Raw genomic sequence first — 7,246 nt, 5'->3', positions numbered from 1 at the left:
GCTTCTTTGATTGGTTTAATAAAGAGGTTGTTTGAGTGTGAGGCGGTGGGAATTGAATTGGGTGGTTGTTACTTAGGAAGGGGGTTTCCTCAAGAAAGAGGATTGTGTTTGATTTTGATTAATATTTACTTTAATGGGTTTGATAAAGAAATTCAAGATATGCGTCGATTGAAAAATCAAGAGAATCCAAAGTTTAAATCGGAGCAGCTTGTTTGGATGTCTAGCCTATTTTATAAGTCAGTGAAGATGTATGTGGTTAGGTATTTGGATGAAATATTAGTGATAATGTCAGGGTTGAAATTGTTGACCATGGACTTTAAGAATTGGGTTTTGAAATATTTAGAAGGTATAGAAACAAAATCTGTAAATTCTTACGTATTCAGAAGCACAAAATTCATTACTAAAAAAGTATTTTCCCTCACAAGTTCTTTGTCCCAAAGAATCGAATACGTGCTATTAACTTACACCCAACTACAGCAAAGAGGTATCCTCTTGCTGAATTTGCCAAAAACGATACCATACCAAGGGCCACAAACATTAGTGACCAAAATTTTGAATTCTTTTTCAGTTTAGGAGGTGGTTCATAAAATGATTTGATTACCCTAGAAAGCAGCACACCAAATATAGGAAGGATTATGCCATCGATAATTGCAGCTATAGTCCCAAGAAGAAGTACTTGAATCTCTGGCTTGTTGAGGTAGGCAATGCGGCTGATTGGGACCTTGGGATAATTTTCTTCTATTTCTGCCAGTCGTTCTTCAGGGAGGGTAACTTCTGTTGGCAAACCAAATGCTGTGACTGTGAAAGAACGACGGCTGCTTCCTATTGATGATGCACAACTTAAGCTTTGTACTAATGATATTCTTTGACTATGTCTAAGACTTGACTGTCTAAAAGATTCAGCAGAAGTTTCTGATCTGTTTTGATCTTCTGCATTTTCTTCTGACTCCTTGTTTACCTCTTGCAAGCGTATAAGCTGAGAGTATGCTCCATTAGGATCCTTGATTAGTTCAGAGTGTGAGCCTGATAGATTGACAGATAAATTTTTAGTTGATATGCATCTCCCTTTCTGGATTAATCCAAGGTTTGAAAGTTGATCTGAAATTCAATCAAAAGGCAATATCTTTTTCCTTTTGCAAATTGTAATTTCATTTAACATCCAAAATATAAAACAGTAAATCGAAAAGTTGCTGAGATTATGCACAGTAATGTATATGCTTAATGAAAATTTTTGATTTAACTGTCCACATATTGGGGGACAATTTGCAAAAATAACAGAGTTAGGCTATGAAGAAAAGAGTCAAATAGCAATACTTTAAGATACCTTTCTCAACCACCTTTCCCATGTGAATGACTTCAATTGTATCAGCATTCCTCACCGTGATCAAACGGTGGGCAACAATGACAGTTGTCCGGTTGAGCATAATCCTGTCCAATGCCTCCTGCACTACCCTCTCAGACTCTGCATCAAGTGCACTTGTAGCTTCATCGAGAAGTAAGATTCTTGGGTCTTTTAGAATTGCTCTTGCAATGGCAACTCTTTGCTTCTGACCACCAGACAGCTGTGTTTCGTGCTTACCAACCAGGGTATCTAGTCCCTGGAAGTCAAATTCAAATTAGAAAGTAAATTAAAAAAATTTAAGGTGGTATAGGAGAAAATAACCTCGTATATTCCAATGAATAGACAATAAGACAACACCTGAGGCAATTTATCAATAAATTTAAAAGCATTTGCGAGTTCAGATGCAGTTCTGATCTCTTCATACGTTGCTTTATCTTTTCCATATGCAATATTATCCTTGATGCTGGATGAAAACAAGACAGGTTCTTGGCTAACAAGACCAATTTTCTCCCTAATCCATTTAAGCTGGAAGTCTTTCAAGTTAATGCCATCTATGAGAACTTCACCAGCATGTGGGTCATAGAATCTCTCAATTAGACTAATCACTGTTGATTTTCCACTTCCACTTTGTCCAACCAAAGCTGTAGTTGTGCCACTAGGGATATAAAGAGAGAATCCACTGAATATTGGCTCATCCGTTCTAGCTGGATAACTGAAATAACATCTCTAAACTCTATATCCCCATGAATGTCATCCAAAGTTTTTCCCTTTGAGTTATAAGCATCTATCTCTGGCCTCCTCTCGATAGTCTCAAACATCTTATAAGCTGCAGCTTTACCAGCAACGAAGGCACTCATGCAGGGAGATGCTTCGCCTAGGGACCTGAAACATCCACATGATAGCAAAATGAATGAAATAAATAGAGTTTAGAGAAAGGTCTCCTCTCTGATTCCTAAATTAAGGCCTTTCACTTAAGACGTGATTAAGGCCTCCTCTCATCAATACAAGCAGTGTGATTTTGTCGCAATTTTTCCACAATTTCTGATGCAACAAAATTCAAATCTATCATTTTATCATCTCTTTGCAGGCCAAAGGGTATACAACTGTGTGGACCCACATAAGACATGACCATCCACAGACCATTTAATTTTGCCACAACGTACCACTTGCAGTTGGTGTCAATGCATGCGGCGCACAATTTAGTTTTGGTCGACCTCCGGATTATAAAATTTCTATTATCCTTTGCTGCGTATATTATCAATGCACGCTTTACCGCCTCTTTATTTGCAAAAGTCAACCCTTTATTAAAATGCATCCCATCTTCCCAAGTAGAAACAAATTGTATCTAAAGACGTGAAGGATCAACCATATTTTTTCAAGTATTTACGGAGAATGACTCGGCAGGAGGTGTGTAGGCAGTGGTCGTATTTGTAACATTCTAGACGCCAATATCATCGTCCGCATTACCTTCATCATGACACTCCATATTTTCCTCTTCAAAATTGGAAGCAAGTTCATGGTCATCCACATCCTTCTCAAAGTTGCCTCGCTCAATCCTCTCTTCGTACTCATCCATATCATCGAGATTTTCATCATTATTCGCAAAATGATCTTCGTCCTTCACCCCTAAATATGTCTTTTGAGGTTGAAGTGTTTCACCAGTATTGGCAGCATAATCTTGAGATGGGAATGTGTAACCTCCCATTGTAGTGCATCCATCGTCTAAGGCTGTAAATTGCAAAGATGTAGTTATTTGTTGCAACTCCTCGACATCAACTTCTGCTAGCGGCTCGGAACTTACATACAACTCAGCAGCATTTACTTGGGGCATTTTATGGATCCTATTAAACATGACCTTTACATGTTTATCTTCTTTGATCGCCATGTACTTGTAATTTATCCGTTCATGAAGGACTTCTTGTGGGTAACAATAAATAATATTTATGTCATAACAAGTAGGGCTCAAACTCAATTCTTTTATTATTTTCACCTTCAAATTATTCAATGTCTTCAACTTACGATGTATCATCATGTAATAGCATTCGATACTCGGCCCTTGAAATGGAAATCCGTCAATCTGTTCAGGATTGAAAAGGGGTCCACTGTAGTATACATTTATTTCAATATTCTTCAGAGATTGTGAACCTATTAGAGTCAAGGGTAATATGTTAGTGACATATTTTAACACAATTACAAAACATTTTTATGTACTCAAAGTACAAAAATTACAACTTCTTACATCAAACACACCCCACATTTGCATATACTCACTCCATATCACATACAAACACACTTAATCATTATCATTTCATACTCAAACAAATAAAAAAACTAAAGACAACACTTACCCCCACTACAAAATTTCAAATCATTCTAACAAAAAAATAATGAAAAATATTAAACCAAACAACAACAAAAATAGCCATGATAAAAGCCTAACAATACAAATATATCTTAAATATTTTTTACTTCTTATAAAAAAAAAAAAAAAAAAGTCTAGCATATATACACTAACTTGTTACATCATATGCATGTACAAACCCCACATTATGCATATACTCAATCATTACCATTTGTTTCTAAACAAAAAAAAAAAAACTATACCCACAAATCTTCAAATCATTCTATCAAAAATAGAAAGAAAAATAACAAACCAAACAAAAAAACTCATGATACATACCCATAAAAAACCTAACATTACATTTATGTAACTAACATCTACCCATAAAAAAAACCCTAACATTACATATATGTAACTAACAACTATTCAAAAAAGAAAAAAACTAAGAACTAGAGAGAGTGTATAAAAACCTTACTTGACATGAGAATGTGTAAATGGAGGGTGAGTTTGATTTGAAGTTTTGTATGAGAGTGAGAGAGAGAGAGTGAAAGAGGAAGAGAGAGCTGCTGGATTTTTTGGTGTGGCAAACGGCAGACCTCAGAAAATAGGTATTGTGTGATAAAAATCAGCTGCCCTAACCACATGGATTAAACTGGACCAACCATTACAAATCGAGTCTCTGAGACTCGATTTCCATTTTTAAAAACCGACTCTAAAAGACTCAATATCTACCTGGAGTCACAAATACAGTATTTAATTCTTCACACGTAAATCGAGTCTTAGAGGCTCGATTTTCAGGTGGCCGCCACGTGGAAAAGGGCCACATCAAATTTCATCAGAACATGGAAATCGAGTCTTTAAGACTCAATTTATAGGTTTAAAATCGACTCTCTAAGAGTCGAGATGTTAGTATTCTGAATAATCCCGAAACAGTGCCTACTAACTATATTCTCTAGTAACTATGGCTAATGACCCATTTTCCCCTGAGGAGCTAGAGTCAGTGGGCCCCAGACGTAGAAAAATACACACCATACCCCCAAACCACGTTTTAAAAGTCAATATTATTATTGTTAATAAAATTGCCTAATAATACTACGCACTAGTGCCGTATTAAAGAGAAAGAAGAACAAAGACCACCAAAATTTTATATATATATATATATATATATATATATATATATATATATATATATTAAAAAGTTACTAAAATTGATTCCTTTATAAAAATCCATTGAAAAGGTACAACAGAATATTGTATTATTACTAATTTTTTCAATGAAATTTGTATTTGAATAAATGATAATAAGTTTATAAATTCTTTTTAAAAAATTATGTTGGGATAAGATTCTCACCCATTAAATCCTTCAATTTCCTCAAATTTTTAGTCAAATGCCAGACACTTGATATATATTTAATTTTGTATGATTGATAAAAATTGAAAGAAAGTTGAATATTTAAATAGGAGGGGATCTTATTCTTATCCCAACGTAAATTAGAATAAATTAGCTTTTTTAATGGGAGGAATCCCTTAGAAGATGGGGTTAGGGGTTTTGAACCCAACACCTCATGGATTTCGTGACATTTTTAGAACCATTATACCAACTTATTGAGGTTTTAAGTATTTAGTTTAGATATGAGCTTATTAATTTCAATATAATATAAAAAAGTATAAATTTGAGTACTATTTGTTGGCAGGTAGATCATAAGAGCCGCTTGAACTGAAAAAAAAAAAAAAAAAAAAAAAAAAAAAAAAAACTCAATTAGAATTTAAAGATTCACTTGGTTGATAACTATTGATATAAAACAAATTCATCACTCATTGCAAGTGATTTATTATGAAAAAATGTATTCATTGGCATAAATTATATTGATTTATGTCACATTAATAATTTATTTTTTAGTTGCCACAAGAGCTTTATAGTTTAGTGCTATTTACTGATTTCTTTATAAAAAGAATCAAAATTCAAATTCTCATTTTCCAATTTTGGAAATAATTCAATTATTTAAGAAAGAAATTACTTTATTAAAGGGGAAAAAAAAATTTACTTTCAGGTCCCATGCTATGAACATAAAGAAAAGACCGAAAGTAAAAGTATTCCCTTTAAGAATTGTTACTAGCTCGCTCTACAAGAGTTGGCAGTGAAATTAAAACATAGTTGTTTTGGTAATTCTATTATAAGAGATATTTTCTGGTAGATCATAAATATTTCAGAAGGTGCGTACGCCATAGATTGGGGGTGTACGACATATGCACCTTTTGTAAGCCTCAACCAAATTAGGCTACTTTCAGGTTAATCATCTCATCAGGCTCAATGCATGATGCTGATAATTTTGGTAACAAATTGATTTCTTGTCATTGGTACCGAGGGTTTGGGAATCAGTCAGAATGAAATGCAATGTCCACACCTATCGTCAATGATAATTTGGCTCTACAAAAACTCATAGACATAAAGGCATATATAATAATCAAGATTTAATTGAGGATGGCAAAGAGAATGTACCATGCATATGAACCCAGGGAATTAAGAGAGACAGAAGTAGCTATAAAATATGAAGCTCCAAAATTTGGTATTTTTGTATGGATGCGGTGAAAGTGTTATCTTATAAGCTCTATTATGTAATACCTATCAAAACTTTTATTTTCAAAAAGTAAAAGCAAGTTACTTTCTTTTCAATTTGGTATTTTGTGGATTTTCAAGGGGTTGGTCAACATATGATGACTTATAAGAGCATCCATATCAGTTGGTGGATAATCATATATAATGCAAAAATTTCTCAATTTTACACATTTTGAGCTACATCAGTGGAGCTAAAACTGGGTAAAATAGTGTAAAACCATCCTCGAGCTATAGTACCGTGTATATTTACACGGTTACTGTAACTCGTTTATACAATATTTTATCATTTCTCCTTCACTCCTTTTTTTCTCTCTTTGATCCGTTCTCAACAGACTCCATTCTCTCATCTTTTTCTCAACACAGAATATACAAAGATATACTTTGCTAAAAAAAAAAAAAAACACAAACATACACAAACAAACACAGATATGTGCTTGACTGGTCGGAGCTCGTGGGTCTTGTCGTGGATCGGAGCTCGCAGACGCTGGATCGGAGCTGGTGGATCGCGATCGGAGCTCGCGGATTGCCGATCGGAGCTCGCAGATCGCTGATCAGAGCTCGCGGATCGCGATCGGAGCTCGCGGATCGCCGATCGGAGCTCGCGGATCGCCGATCGAAGCTCACGGATTGCCGATCGGAGCTCGCGGATCGCGATCGGAGCTCGCAGATTGCGATCGGAGCTCACGGATGGTGATCTGAGCTCGCCGATCGAACTCGCGGATGGTGATCTGAGCTCGTGATCGGAGAGGGAGTTGATGGAGAGGGAGAGGGAGAGTTGATCGAGTGGCAGAGGGAGAGGGAGAGTCTGAGAGATGGGTTTAGAGAGAGACAGCAAAAGTCAGAAAAGAGTTGGGAGAGAGAGAGCGCGGTAATTTAAGAGATAGTTGGGAAAATAATAAAATATTAAAGAAAATTAATTATTTAATTAAAAAGGGTAATTAAAAAG

The 7,246-nt window shown here is 35.3% G+C and overlaps 1 pseudogene; it reads right to left on the bottom strand.

The window, feature by feature from the left end:
- Positions 1 to 418: 418 nt before the first annotated feature.
- On the bottom strand, positions 419 to 3,227 carry LOC142616225 (ABC transporter B family member 4-like; annotated as a pseudogene).
- Positions 3,228 to 7,246: the final 4,019 nt, after the last annotated feature.

This window comes from Castanea sativa, chromosome 11 (assembly GCF_040712315.1).
Source record: "Castanea sativa cultivar Marrone di Chiusa Pesio chromosome 11, ASM4071231v1".
NCBI classification, from domain to species: Eukaryota; Viridiplantae; Streptophyta; class Magnoliopsida; order Fagales; family Fagaceae; genus Castanea; species Castanea sativa.
Note: the sequence above shows the minus strand (reverse complement) of the source record. Positions and strands in the feature narration are given on the sequence as shown.